Source organism: Coptis chinensis, chromosome 3, assembly GCF_015680905.1.
Source record: "Coptis chinensis isolate HL-2020 chromosome 3, ASM1568090v1, whole genome shotgun sequence".
NCBI classification, from domain to species: Eukaryota; Viridiplantae; Streptophyta; class Magnoliopsida; order Ranunculales; family Ranunculaceae; genus Coptis; species Coptis chinensis.
In genome coordinates, this window is record NC_141458.1 from 104,281,917 (window position 1) to 104,298,079 (window position 16,163).

At 36.0% G+C, this 16,163-nt stretch overlaps 1 long non-coding RNA gene across 1 annotated transcript; it reads left to right on the top strand.

The window, feature by feature from the left end:
- The first annotated feature begins 892 nt into the window (after positions 1-892).
- On the top strand, positions 893-2,102 carry LOC147512438 (uncharacterized). Its single transcript, XR_015217212.1, has 3 exons — positions 893-1,029; positions 1,190-1,290; positions 1,860-2,102. It is a non-coding gene; the product is annotated as an uncharacterized LOC147512438 (long non-coding RNA).
- Positions 2,103-16,163: the final 14,061 nt, after the last annotated feature.

Genomic DNA, 16,163 nt, shown 5'->3' on the forward strand with positions numbered 1-16,163 from the left:
GTAGCCCACAACTTGCCCTCTGTCAACTGTCATGGAATTTCGTTCAGAAATCAGAACAGAATGATCTTTTCGAAGATAATCCTACCCTTAGTTGTTTGCTACTGGAAATACCTGTATCACTTCGACTGTGAAGTTAATCGTTGCACTTGATGTTTGAAAAAAATAAAAAAATAAGGAACACGTTCCCTATAGCTTTTCAGTTTGCAATACCTTTTGACAAGGCTAGAGATTTTCAAATGAACCGATTTTTTGGTGTGGCATATTCCACCAGGTTGGGGGTTGTTTATTTGGATGGCTAGCTATCCTGCTCTTATGTTAACACGCACCTTTTATGGTTATTAAGGTCTTTGAGCTGATGGTTCTTGTAGAATAAAAGCCGTAACAAATTTGTGAACATTATCAATTATTATCTATAAAACTTCTACCTTTTACTCTATCTTTATCTTCTCATGAATTTAAGAAACCTCCGTTTGGATTCAAGATTTAGTTATTTATTTAATTTTTTCCTGCTTCACTCTGGCAAAATGTAACCCGGACGCGTTGGTAGAGTAAGCATTGAGATAGCCATAGGTGCATTACATGAACAAAGCAAACCCTTGGGTGTACCTGCACCTTGAGGGGTCTAGATAAGAAGTTAACAAAACCTTCAGGGTGGTTAGCTTGAACTTTCAGTCGCCTGGTGAGCATAGAGGTGCCTTTTTGGACTACAATTCACGTCTAATCCACAACACACCTATTTGTACTTGTAAAAAATGCAAATGAGTTTTACTTTCCTTTCCAAGTCTCATGTGCTTGCCAATACGCCATTACACTTCCACTGTCCCACATATGACTTTGTGTGTATTAGGTGCCACTTGAAGTTTTTGATAATCTGTCAAAAAAATGATTAAGCGTGTTTCTATGAATTGTACTGACATTAGTTTTTGGTTGTCGTAGAATAAGCTGAGAATCTATCTTGCACCTTTTCTACCTGGCATGCGCTATACATCTTTTGGTCGTCATTTCACAAAGGTGGACAAGCTCAAGGATGTACGTGACGTATCTAAGTGTTTAATGTTTTTGTTTCTTATTTATTTAATTTTATTAATTTATTTTTCTGTTGGCATATTGAAAGTTTTAAAGCCATTGTTTTGCATGTTCTTATGTTACCCAAAACTAATTTGTTTCATATCTTTGAATGTTTCACTAGTAATGACACTGGCTCATTGCTTTAAGGCTATGAAGAAAAAGGGCTTGTTGTGTAGACCTTAAATGGAGGGAAGTTAACTGGGGCAGGAAAAGTATATGGAGGTAAATGTGTAGGAGATCTTGTGAGACACTCAAATAGAACTTTCATTTGTAGTGGTTCGGTTTTCGTTATTCTGTCGAAAATCTGCTAGATATCTACACTCTCATTGATGAAGAGCTCACTGTCGAAGATTTGCCTTTCATTCCAGATTGCCTGTCAAGTTTGACTGATCTGAGACCTCACGCGGGTGAGCAGAGTAGCAATTAGCATTTATTCTATAATCAATGCTAGCTATCTTTAAAACCCATAACCATCTTCATGAGCTCTTCTGCGGGGTGTGGTAGCAACGTTGATAGACCTCTATTACCAACTTATCTGGCATAGCTCCTTATCCAGTTTTGAGTCTTGCATAGCTCTTTTCTAAGTGATTTTTGTTTATTGACTTCTTGAGGAACCAAAGTACTAGGAACTTATCTGGACTACGCGCCTTGCCCTTTTAATTTTTGTATTCACCCATTGAGGAACCAAAGTACAACCTTGTTTCTAGTGGGTTGTATGCTGATTATTTCTATTGAATATTTTCCTTATTCTTAAATGTATTAATGCTGACAGCCCTAATGCTGGTATGCAGATTGTGGATAAGCTTCATTGGTATGTTCAAGATGGTGATATGGTAAGAGCTTGTACTTATCCACTCATTTTCATTTTTTTCCTACTTATATTCAGGATAGATATTTTGACTTACCATGACTTTATTAGCGTTGCTAATAATTTGGTTGCTAATAATTCGGCGGCTATCGTCTGTTGCATATATATGATATAATGAATGGATCTTCCTTTGACTGGAACTTTCTAAGATGCGATCATTCTTTGCTTTTTTCTTGCCTATTCGCCAGTTAATACCGTAGAATTTCTTGTGGCGAATGATTTTGTATTCAAGTATTCAACCTCGAGTGGTGTAAGGATAAATTGCATGTGTTACGACTCCATTTAATAATTGAAATGCTATGTCCACACTCATAAAATGATTTTCATTACACTTACTACTTACGAAATGTTCCTATTTATACTACTATCTACAAAGCAAGTAGTTACAATTAGTTCTGAGTTGTTATGCCATTTACAAATCGTTACATTTGATTACATTTAGTTCGAATGTTAGTAGATGATGATTTGTCCTTCATTGGCGGGTCTGATGATGCTCTTCTCGCAGGACCTTTATTACCCCCTTCAAGGTGAAAGGAGATGCAATCACGAAGCTTGGCAAGTAGCATTTTAAATCTCTGCGTGAGACAAACCTTTTGTAAAGATGTCGGCCGGTTGATCCTTCTTGCATAAATATTGAATATCAACAACCTTGTTAATAACCGCCCCGATATAGTGATAGTCTATCTCCACATGCTTTGTTCGAGCATGGAAAATTTGGATTATTCGCTAAAGCAATAGCACTAATATTATCAGAAATCAAAGGTGGTTGAGGTAATAAAATATGTAAGTCTTTAAGAATGGCACAAATCAATACTGACTCTGCAGTTGTGTGTGCTAAGGAGGACTCAGATTCACCCCGGTGCTTGATCGGACAACAAAGATGTTGTTTCTTTGCACCATGAGATGAGATTGTGACCTATGAAGACACAAAATTCGATGACAGACCTCTTGTCCCTTTGGACAAGCGACCCAATCAAACATCTCAGATAGGCATGAATTTTAAAATTGCTTTTGATAAACCAAATTCCATGACTAATAGTTCCCTTTAAATATCGATGATCCTTTTTCTTGCGCAAGATGTGGTGCTCTTGGACAATGCATGAATTGACGGACCATGTTCACAGCAAAAGAAATGTCGGGGCGGTGTCAAGTTAAATATTGCAAAGCCCCTACCAATGATCTATATATAGTTGGTTCGGACAAGACTTCACCCGAAGTGTGAATCTAACTCGCAGCTTTGAAGACAACGGTGTAGGTGCCGGGTTTAGCATCCACCATGTTTGCTTTCTGCAACAAGTCATATGCATACTTTGTCCGACATAAGAAAAGGCCTTTTTCATTTATTTGAACTTCAAACCCAAAAAATAATGCAAGAAGCCTAAATCTTTCATAGCAAAATTGAACTGAAGTTGAGTGATCACTTGAAGATACACTGATTTAGAACTTCCTGTAATAAGAATGTCATCGACATAGACTAAGATGTAGGTCACTGTCTTTGAATCTCTCTTGATAAATAAGGAATGGTCAGCTTCAGAACTAATAAATCCAATAGACAATAAAGCTTGAAGAAGTTCTTCATACCATGCATGAGGTGCCTGTTTAAGGCCATATATAGATTTCAGCAACTTGCACACATAGTGTGGCTTTGTAGGATCAACAAATCCTTGTGGTTGCTTCATGAAAACTTGTTCCTTCAGATGACCATGTAAAAATGCATTGGATACATCCAACTGCCTAATTTCCCAGTTGTAGTGCACAAAGAATGGACAAGATCAATCTTATTGTAGTTGGCTTGGCTATGGGATCCAATGCGCAAGAATCAACTCCATATGGCGATGAAAGCCCTTGGCTACCAGTCTTGCCTTATGTTTATCAATTGTGCCATCTGCCTTTTGTTTAAGTCGAAAGACCCATTTATTATCCACTAGATTCTGAGAAGAAGAGGGTGGAACTAAAATCCATGTATTTGTTTTTATTAAAGCATTGAACTCACTCACCATTGCATCTTTCCAATTTGTATCTTTTATGGCTTGAGAAAAGCAAGTAGGAGTTGGAGGAAGTGAGGATAAGGTAGTTTGAAGAGCATATGGTAAAGGATGTTTAATAGCATGAAAGACCTTAGGTTTGAAAATGCCTTGTTTAGATCTAGTCTACATGATGTGATTGTTTGATGAGCTAGAGGCAGGAATGATACTAGACATATTTGAGGTCTGAGTAGAAATGGAAGGTAAACCAGAGTTCAAAGTAGGAAGTGATTCAAAGAGAAATAGATTGAGTAGAAATTGATGATTAGGGAAAAGTAGAAAGATGAGAAGGACGAAGAACCTGAGGAGTGACTTGTCTAGGAATAGTAAAAGGAAAATTTGAATTGAAAGAAGAATCTTGTAGTTTGAAAGGAAACTCTTTTCATTGAATATAACATGCCTAGAAATGTACACTCTTCCAGAATTAATATGAAGACATCTATATCCTTTATGATTCAAAAGAATAACCAATAAAAACACGAGTTTGGATCTTAACTCTAACTTGTTAGAGGTATAAGCGCTTTTAACCAAGGAAAACAACTACACCCATAGGTTTTGAGCATTGAGTAGTCCGGTTTTCTCGTGAAAAGTTTCTGCCAAGGTGAAAGGAAACTCAAAGAAGATGAAGGCAATCTGTTTATAAGATAAACTGATGTTGAGAAAAGATCAACCCAATATTTCAAAGGAATGGAAGATTGAGATATTAAGGTTCTAGACATGTCCAAAATATGTGCGTGTTTCCTTTCCACCACTCCATTCCCGCTCCGGGTGTGTGGACAAATAAATTGATGAGAAATACGTAAAATCGAATGAGAAAATTTTCAAGTATATCACTAACAAATTCACCTCCATTATCGATTTAACTGTTTTGATTTTTGTGTGATAAAAATTCTCAATGAATGATTTGAATGATTGAAACACAAGACAGAATTGAGATTTTGCATGTAAGGGAAAATCCAACAATATTTAGAGTAATCATCAACAATGGTAGCAAAAATTTATTTCCACTTCATGAAATTACGAGGAGAGGGACCCCACAAATCCATGTGTAACAACCGAAAGGAGCGGTGGACTTACAAGATGAGAAAGAAAAAAGAAAGTTTTGTAGTTTTGCCTATAGCTTAATCAATTACAAAAAGAGTTCTTTGAACCAATGAGAACATTAATCTTGAATGAGTTGATGCAGTATAGAAGAGGCAGGATGTCCAAGTCTACTATGCCATGTAGAATTTGAAGCTTTATTTGATATGAATGCAGTATGAGCAGAGAAGCATGGAGATGATGATGATGATGAGAAATGTAGAGGTACAATCCATTTTCGGTTGGGCCTTGAAAAGCATCCTCCCGATGCCATGTCCTTGACAAAAAAGGCATTGGGAGTAAAAATTAGGACACAATTATTATCAGAGACAAATTGATGAACACTAAGAAGATTGTGTTTGATATGAGGAACATGTAAGATATTTCTAAGATGAAATGGATGATGTGAATTAGATATTTTAAAAGTAGTGGAACCGATTATGAAGAATAGGCAAACCTTGTCCATTGCAACGAAAGCACTTTATCAGATCCTTTGTAGTCAGTGTGAGCAGCAAGATTGTTAAGATTGGCTGTAAGATGATTGGATGCACCAGTGTCAGCATACCAGCAAGAGTCATTAGCTTGAGAAGATGAAGCTTGATTTGATGTGTGATTAGACTCATTGAATTGAGGTGAATCATAGTACTGAGTATCATTGGTTTGAATAGAAAATTCTGTATCATTGAAGCTTGCTAGCATAGCAAGTTTTACAGCAAGTGGAATCCTGCCAACATAGCTGTGATTCATCCTATTGTGATCAAATCAAGCAATATGACCAAACTTGTTCATGATTTGCGACCGTGGGCCTTGAGGATCTGTATTATTGTATCCGAATTCTTGTAATAACTACCACCATTGGGACTAAAACCTCCACCATTGGTACTAAAACCTCCATTGCGGAGTTTCTTGTTTCGGGGCTGTTATATATCGAAGATTGTCATGATTAAAGTTTCCTCTACCTCATAAGAACCATTTCCATACGATGCTCGCGTTAAGAACTAATCTACGCCATTACTATATAGCCAGTGCAACCATATAAGGCATATCAATGTTATTCTTCTGCAAAACAAGTCAATTTCACAAAAAAAAATGCTCCAATTAACCATCATCTCTTAGGTTTAAAGGAGTACTTTTTGTAGGAGACTAGATGCATAAGCATAATGTCTTAAGATTGATCTTCTGAGCTTTGCATTGTATGTTAGTGATTCTCATAGTCTTACGTAACAAATGTAACATGAAAACAAACTCAAACGATCTAAGTGCATAAGAGCACCCTTTAGCTTCCCGGTTAGAATTAGTTGATCCATTGTTTGTGTTGTTCTCAAGAACGAGAAAGTGCACTAAATGAAACTATCAAACTCTTTACATTGAAAATGGGAGCTCAAACGAGTAAACCCAACTCTCTACAATGTCAGTAATCTAATTCTCTCCCTTCCCGTCTCTGGGCCTCCACAATCAATCAATTTTGAATTTCTTCGACTTGAACAACTAGTAACTCGGCTTGGTGCTTAGGAGAAGCCTTAAAATAATTGACAATTGTGCCTGAACTTTGAAAAAACAACCAAATATCTTATATATCTTTAGCAGGTACAACCAATGCTAATTGTAAGCGATGATAAACACACCGTGAATATGCACTAGAGCACTCCCTAAGAAATAAAGCTTGCAATCCATTCAAAGCACCCCAAGATGTTGCTAGCACCATCATACCCTTGACCCCCTATCATCAACAAAGAGATTGTTCCATCAACAAGGGCGGATATTCGGTGAAGTCTAGAATGAAGTGGCCCTAATGTGACATAAGCTCGTCGGATCGCCACCGCGCTTTAATAGGATATTCATTTATTTGATGGCATAACCCGATCACGCATACCAAAGAACTAGTAACGGTTTTGCTAGATTCAATCCCGAGAGTTCGACAAACTTGTTTAATGGGTTCAACTCTGGGATGGAGCTGTTGTCAATGGGCTCAACTCTTTAGAGCTTTTAACGGCCTTGATCATCCTTTTCAATAATTCTAGCAACATTGGATGTCTCGATTTCTTTTGGTTTTAAAGAACGAATCTATCTTTCTCGACTCCCTTTGGCATTTGCACGCCCAAACATTAAAAAAAAAATAAAACAAAGGAAAAGAAAACCAATTAACCATCAACATTTCATATTTAAAATTAAATAAATTAAATAAAAAACAAAAACAAAAACAAAAACAAAACAAAACAAAAACCTAACATATATAATAAATTACCTAAGGAGAACGAATAGTAGAATGAGTGAAGAATGGATTAGAATTAGGCAATGAAAGTTGTTAGTAAGGAATGAAGAATCAAGACTTTAAGACTAGCGTTGAGTTCTACTCTTGCAAGTGATAAAAAGGTCTCGACTAAGCAGAAATGTAAAGATCCACACAATAAAAGGAAGGGTAAGAACAAGGGTTTTGGGAGGAAGGGGAAACATAAACGTTAGTCATGTCGCTCTCAGATGGAATGTACGAGGCCTTAATGACCTCAATAAAGATAGTTATCTGAATAAATTTAGAAGGGAGAATAACTTAGGTCTTTTGCTATGGTGGAGATGAAAGTCGAATAGAAGTTCAGACTTATCAATAGTCTCGTTGTCCTTCGTGGTCTTTTGTAAACAACTACTGAGCGTGCTAGTAGTGAAGTAATCTAAGTGGGATCCCGGGGATAGCACATCGAAAATCAAGGAGATCGAGCAACTTATACAACTGTAAGATTGATCCGCTCCTACATTGAAATCTTTCTTTTTCCGTGATATATGCAAGTAACAATAGTGTAGATAGATCAAGGCTATGGACTGAAATTTGCAATATTCACACCGGCATACGAGGAGAGGGTAATGCTGCAAGAGACTTTAATTGTGTTCTTTATTCTTTTGAATGGATTGGTGGAGAAGTAGTGCACCCTAGGAAACCACCCCTCAGGGATTGTCTTGTCACATATGATGTATGATCTCAAAGCTATTGGAAGTTCTATATATTGGACCAATTTTGATAGGAAGTGGTCTGAAATTGATCGATGCTTGGTGAATGGTGCTCAGAGTACTACATTCTCCTTTATATGTTGAAATACCCACCCTCAGTAATTCTCGTGATCACTCTCTATAGTTATCTCTATCATGTGAGTAGTTGCCGCTTAGTCTCCTTTCAGGTGCAAGTGCTTTTGGATCCTCCATCCAAAGTTTTTGGCCACCTTTTGCAATGTTAGAGTGTGCAAGTCCACGACCCTCTATTCATTATGATCACCCGAAGTTCAAACTATTGAAATGCAAGTTGAAAAGGCGGGCAGTGTACTTCCTCGACGACATAACTAAACAGAGGCTGAGGAGGCTGCTGAACTCAAGTATCTACGTAGTTAGCACATCAAAGTAATCCTATGGATGTTACATTATGACTAGGAAAGTTACACACTCAACCCTCCATTATCATCATCATAAAAGGAGGATCTTAGCAACCGCACTACATTTGTGGATTGGATGAAATATGGAGATAAAATGTAATGAGTTTTCCATAAGATGCTTAAAGAGAGAAAGGTCCAAAAATTTGATACTGGGCTCTTAATTTCCTAAGTGTAGAAGGAAGGACATGAAGAAGTTTCTACAACTTTTGTTACGACTACTATAAGACCTTATTGGGACAACCGTCCTAGCTAGCCGCGATCTGACTTTCTGAGAGGATCCACTTTTCTAGAGGTTCGTATCCAGATCCGACTCAATCTGGTTTTACAAAGGCGAGATTTAACAAGCTGTTTGAGAATGGAGGATAATAAGGCCCAAGACCTTTGGAGTTCAACGCTTTTTCTTGAAGAAGAACCGGCAATGGGGAATAATGAGAGACAGCTATTGCTTTCTATTTTCTCTCTCTTCGATGTCGGTCGTAGGAGTGAACTCAACTCACCCATGCCTCATCCAAAGTTCTTGACACCATGGGTGGAAGAGTTAGGCAGGTGCTTGCTGCCAATGTTCTCTATAAGTGTGTTCCAAAATACTACTAATAGAATGAAAGCCATTCATGCGCCTGAAATTATCTCCATGCAAACAATCCGCCTTTATTAGAGGCGCGATCCATTTAGGATAACCTCTTACCAGCTCTTAAGCTAATTAGAGGATACGAGGATCATGGGGACTAAAATGGATGCTCTCTATCAAAATTGATATCACCAAAGCATATGATATGGTAAGTTTGGCAAACTATTGAGATGATGATGACAAAGTTTAGATTCCTCGATAAGTTCATTGAGTGGACTAAAATGTGCTAATCTTCATCTTTTATCCATTTAGTAAATGGAGCAGCCTCCAAGGATATCTCTTGCACGGTGCTAGAGGGACTAAATCAGGGACCACTTTCCTTATCTAATTTGTCTTAGCAACAAACAAAGCTTTCGATTGGGATGTTGTGAGAAATAGTGTGGCAACTAAGGAATATTATTACCACCTAAATGTAAGAACTTGAGCATTCACGCCTCGGCTTTAATCCCGGATGACATCTTGCTATTTTGTAAAGGTGATCCCACTATGGTTCAAGCTGTGAAAGAATACCATTAAGGAGTTCTGCGTACAGCAGTGCGAAGTTGAATAGCCAGAGACTTCTGCTTGCTACTTGGGTAGTATGAGTCAACATGAAGCCTTGGGAGTTAGCGGATATCATGGAAGTGCAACTAGTTTAGCCATGTTAATATACTTAGGCGCTTCTCTGCTGCTTCTAGAATGGGAATCAAAGAATGCCTTTTGAGTTGAAATGGTGACAAAGAGGATATCAATTGGAAAGAATAAGTCTACGGCTGCGTCTTTGGAAGACTCATTGTTACAATCGTCCTTTCTTCTCTTCATGTCTATTGGTGAGAATTAGCTTCATCCTACCAAGAGAACTTTGAAAGACATTGCAAAGATTTGCAATGAATTCCTTTTAGTGGGGGCCAAGCATGAACTCAAAATGCATCATGCAAATCCACTTATTTACTCTCATACTTGGTAAAGATCAAGGTGGTTTGGGCATTGTGGATCTGAAGACATGGAATAAGGCTACCTACTACCGCTACAAAAAAAAAATAAAGGCTGCCTATCACTACTAAAAAAGGGCTTTTTTATGACAACTTTTAACTGTCATGAAATACATATCATGACACTTTCTAATTGAAAAATCAGCCCGAAACATTATTGAGGGTGTCATAAAAGTCAATCAAAACCGTCATTAAATTTAAGGACGGTTCATGAAAATCGATCTTAAAAGTTCCTCCCATTATGACATATATTATCCTTTAAAAACGTCATAGTAGGTAAATTTGATTATGACACCTCATATGTAATCGTCATAAATTATAGTTAGAACTGTCAAGAAATGCCCATTGATTCTTGTTGAACCGTCATTTTTTATTGAACAAAGTATAGCAAACAAATAGTTTACACTACGACAGTTCTTCTAAAACCGTCATCTAATTTATTTTTATTTTTTAAAAAATATATATTATTATTATATTTTTTCTGCCAAAAGTACTACATAATAACCTGTAATTCAATTCCTAACCTGTAAACTTATTTCACCAATAAAACAACTATAAAATTCTCAAAAATAAAATTAGAACATCCAGAGTAACTTCAATCCCATATATTTTCAATCCATTCGGAAAATACTTATTCCTTACATCAATTTATTCAACAAAGAAAAATAGTAAATTATTATCCTTTATCAACATCATTGAAAATGCAAGATACATTTATTTGATAGCACATTCAACCAAACTAAAAGCATTCTAATCAACTCCATCATCAACAAATTAAGTATTATTCATCGATCGATCGAGCGTTGTCAAACCCTAAGAAACAAAGTAAAGAAACATTAGTAGTAAATTTGCTACCAAAAGCTCAAGCCCGACAAAAAACAAGCTATTTTTATATGGCATGAGAGGAACAATGCGATGGGACCTAGTTCTCACAGCGGAAGGAAAAATAAATAAAAATACCTACAATACAATATGAATTTGTGGTTCAAGATATACACTACTACATTTATATATAGGGAGAGCTGAAAACAAAAAAAACCCACAAAATGCAAAGGGTCATAGCACGAATCTTTACTAAAGCCATCCCATACCTCAAAGCAAACAAAGAAAAACAAAATACTATTTTCAGAACACATACACATACCTTTGGCTTGGCGAGATATATCGTTCGATGAAGTCAATAAACTTCATCACATTTCAATAAGCTCGTGGTGGTATAGGTGATAGTGTATGTTGGCCAACTCCATTAGCTACATGAGTACGTCAAGTCAACAAAGAATTTAGTATGATCTAAGTTTACAAGAAAAAGAATTACATATATATTTTACGTCTACTACCCATTATTTTCTGCATAGACAATTTCATATATGTGACGCCCAAATCTCAAACAATTTCATAACTAAGATACATGACTTTATGGTAAAAATTTCGTAGTCTCCTCTATATTTTCACCATTTCATAAATATAATAACTTGTCATAACCTGAAAACTACAATAACATAATTCATATTGGTTTAACCCAACTACTTAACCGTCTCGACCAATGCCAGAGCAGTTAAGTAACTGGCTTACAAAAATGAGATCACTTCAACATTTGGGACTTAGTATGCAAAGTACTTGAATGTCTCGACTAATGCGGATCATCCAAGCTCCTCGCATACAAGTGCATACAATTATCAAAATTTTCAACTATAACAAAGCAAATCAAATCCAAATGAAATACTTTAATGTCATGGAAAGCTAGAAAAAAAAATCATTCCAAACAAGGGTACAAACCTACTGGTCATGAGACAAGGACATTCTATACTCCCAAAAAAAAGTAAACTAATAAGTATCAAGTTCGATCTTATGGCTATAAGTCAGGACCTGATTTTGGAAACAAAGTTCACCAGTACACATAGGTAACAAGCAAAGCCATGACCTGACCTATGACTAGGCAACATGCCCATGCTGAAATAAATACCCTCGCAAAGGTGGTCAAATGGAAGTGTTACAGCTTATGAATACCGGAGTCCATTCATGATGAATACTTGAGTGGCAGATTTGTTATTCAAAAACTTCTCCTTGTTCATGAACAAAATTCTATATATACTTGTTCATGAACAAAATTCTATATATATTTCATAAAAGGGTTCGTGTATCTTCAAAATCTATATAAGCGAGGCTTATGAGCGGAAAAGCGTCTAGATCGATTGGACTGCCAGGAAGAAATTGAAGAACTAGCGGTTTAACACCACACATGTATTAGCAAAAAAAAAGGGGGCTCAAAGGAATTTAACTTGAAAATCTTAGTTACACTAGTACTATCATAATTCAGCACCAAGGACCAAATCATTAATAGAAATGTCGAATCAACCTCGACAAGAACTCCTACAACCAGCTACGTCACCGTACCACTTCCAATTTCAACAACCCAAAATTGAGTATAAGCTTGCAACTATTTGAATAACAAGAAGAAAGAGGCATACAACTAATAATCCTTTTAAACTTAAACAAGTTCTACCTGTACATCATCTTCAATTATAAAGCATGGTACTAAAAGAAAAGGTCTAATTTATTAGCCCAATAGACTAACTAAACTTCGCAAGCATGCATCTAATACTACCAACATTCAATCTAATGACTTCCAAATCAAAACATATCAATTTGCAAACATATTATTTGAGTCGCGCATTGGTAAAGTGGAAGAATTCAAGCTTCAAGCAATGCATTTTACAAAATTGAATATCAAGGAGTTTTCAATCATCAATTTCTTACCAGCTCAACCATTAAAGATTTATTGATTAGCCCACCATTGAAAGAGCTAAAGTTTTCAATCATCAAATTCTTACCAACTCAATGACCATTTCTTACCAACCATACCATTGTGCATTACATTTGTAAGGAACAAAACAAGAACTAAGGCAACATAATAGAATGGGCTTCTCCTTGTAAATTTGTGTTTTGATCACTAAGACACATGTAACTAGCTTACAAGGTATGGCTTTTGGGTGTATTTTTTCTAAAGGTTACACACTACATGCGGTCTAAGAGCCGATGCGAGGCCATTATCCGGGCCGTTCTGAGGGCTGCCATAAGGCCACCTTGCCCAAATCATGGAACACACTTCAATTCAACATAATGCACCATGTTCTATTTACATATTATCTCTAAGAAATGGGATGGAGTACAAAGGATAACTTGTTCCCCAAGCGTGAATATATAATCACCATATAGCTTATTATAACATCTATCAAAGGATCAAATGCTTGTTTCATTCCCACTATAGAATATTTATTTCTAAGTAGTAAAACATCTATGTCAGACTCCCCAAAAGTGAATTAGAGCACTAAAAATTAGTACAAGTTTTTTCAAGACCAAAGGAGGATTTATGAGCTTGCAAATGATCATCAAGTATCTCCTCCTTATATATTCTACTGTGTCCGCAAATATTGTCCCCTCTCTAAACTTATTGGAACATCATAACACCCTAAATTCAGTTCATGGGAATATGCCTAATCAAATGAAATCAAGCGCCAAGTTTAATTCAATCTACATTAACTGAGAAAAAAACCCGTACTCACATCGATTCATTAAAGCAATACAAATGATATTCAAATTAGTTAGGCGTGGGAGAGTATTTGGACAACCAAAATCTTGGCCTATAGTCTTATATAATGTAGAAATACTCATCCAGAAAAATCCAAAGCGGTATAACATTCCCTTAATAATTTGGGCAAAAATTAGTAGAGAGATTGGGTTTAATTCCTTAACCCAATCAATCGTCAGAAAAATTCCAAAAGAAACTTCAAATGTTCAACTGATAATCAAAATTGGGTGAAAACAATGTATCTAATCAAGTGTATTTTGGGTACTTCTCTACATTAATAAGGAAAAACTAGGTGAAGACAACTCTTACCAAGTAATTAATTTAGTGGAAAATCCTCCAATTGTGTGCTGGAAATTTCTACCCAATCAACACTTTCAACAAGATTGATATCATCACCTTCATATTAAAATTTCATGTATTCAATCTTTCAATTTGTATAAACTAAGAGATAAGAGTTTGTCAATATGCAATTTAAGAGGAGAGAAAAGATTACCTGATTGAGATGTAAGCTATAAGGTAAATAAGTAACAATCATTAAAATCCAATGAACTAAATCAAAAAACCAAATTGGACCACCCTAGTTGCAACTACATAACTTTGTGCAAGCATGTATTTGTAAAAAAAAATTAATTTTTGTAGAAGGAAGCAAGCATAGAACTAACTTTGCAGCAGCTTTAGTTGAGATCAGCAGGCCATCTACTAAAGGAAACACCATGTCCCTTTAACCTGGAGCCCCACATTACAAAAGGACTCTCATTAGCAACTCAAACAACCTCCACTCTAGACTGCCAACAAGAAAACAATAGCAGACCTGCCATTCCTAGAAAACTTATATTGACTAGTAACCTCCTCACGACATAATATCACAAGAAACTTATATTGACATTTTTTTCAACAAAGCCGACAAGATAGAAAAAAAAACTGTCATAATATGTCCATTTTTAGTAGTGGCAATTGACTAGTAACACTCTATGGCATAATATCATCCATAATGGATCTTTATTTGAAAGCGTATAAATATCTTTTTTACATCGATAAACACTCTCACAAGGAATAAGTAGGCATACACAATGAACTCACCATAAGAACAATGTGAAACTATCGGAAAAACACTTATCAATCCCTTCAAATACATGGGCACCAACAAATTGAATATGCCATCAAGCAATATCACCGTTACAACAAAGTATGCATTTTTTCTTCTAGCTGAAATTAGGCGAGGAAAAAGTAATCTAAGCGATCAACAAATAAAAGCGGATACAAGGTCAACAAATTCAACAATTCCTTGAGGCTAGAAAAATCCACTTACAACTACTAACATTCTTAAAGGTGAACCCTAACAATTTTTCGTCGAAGAATTGAGCAATAGTAGTTCTAGGCTTTTAGGAGTCTACTTTAAAACTATATATTATGCAACTAGAGGTTGAGCGGTTATCTTTTCAAAAAGAACACATTACGCTATTGACCTACATTAACCGTGCCTTCTTAATGTAACACTAAAATTTTAAAACAAAAGTCACGATTGTTAAGACAGCGATCTTGTTTTACATAACCGGATCCCACAATAATTTGTCAATAGGCATGAAATTGATCGACTTGGCATATCAATCGAGAGCCAACCTATTGTCATTTGACAAGCAACCTTCATGATTCAACATCAAATTCAAGCAGGCGGGACTAAAAATCCGAGTACTTGTTATCGCCAACCTATATCAACATATGCCTTCTTAAATTAATTAACCAACCAAAGCAAAGCACAAAGTTCATACGGGTTCACTAAAAATCAAAGGAAAAATATTGACATATCTTTATAAAAAAAAACCACAAGAACATTCATGACAAGACAATCAATATATATTCATTCCAAGAAACAATAAATACACAACAAGACCACTTTAGGAGAGATAACATCACCTTCAGTCGATCGAGCATCCAACCATTTTCCAAGTACAAACCCAATTAGTAACCCCACACATCTAGAACATGCAATTAACCATAATATAATCCATAATGGTTCTAGCTTCATTACAAGATATGTACATCACATTACAGATTCAAGACATAAATTCATTATATGTTTTGCGACTATTATAATAGAATTTGAAACTATAACCAAAATTGGCCCACTAGATTTATCAAATATAAGAATGAAAAAGGAAACAACATCAAAACCTGCTAGCCAAGAGCAGCGAAAAAGGCGAGCAACATCATGAGCGGAACAAGACTTCAAGACGATTGCAAATGATTTCATATGGAAGAACTTGTAATCAATATGATTAAACCTTGCATTTGTTGTCGCGAAAGCCTCCACATTGGGTGATGCCCGAACCTTACATAAGACCCCCAAATTAGTAAATTGCAAAATCCAAAATCAATTTATGAGAACCATTAATCCAAAGAAATTAAAAGGTTTTTGAAATTGGGGGTTTTAATTAGGGTTGTAACCTAAAATCAATCAACCTGAAAAATTATTCAAGGATAAATGAACAAGAGAGAGAGAGAGAGAACTGACAATCGAA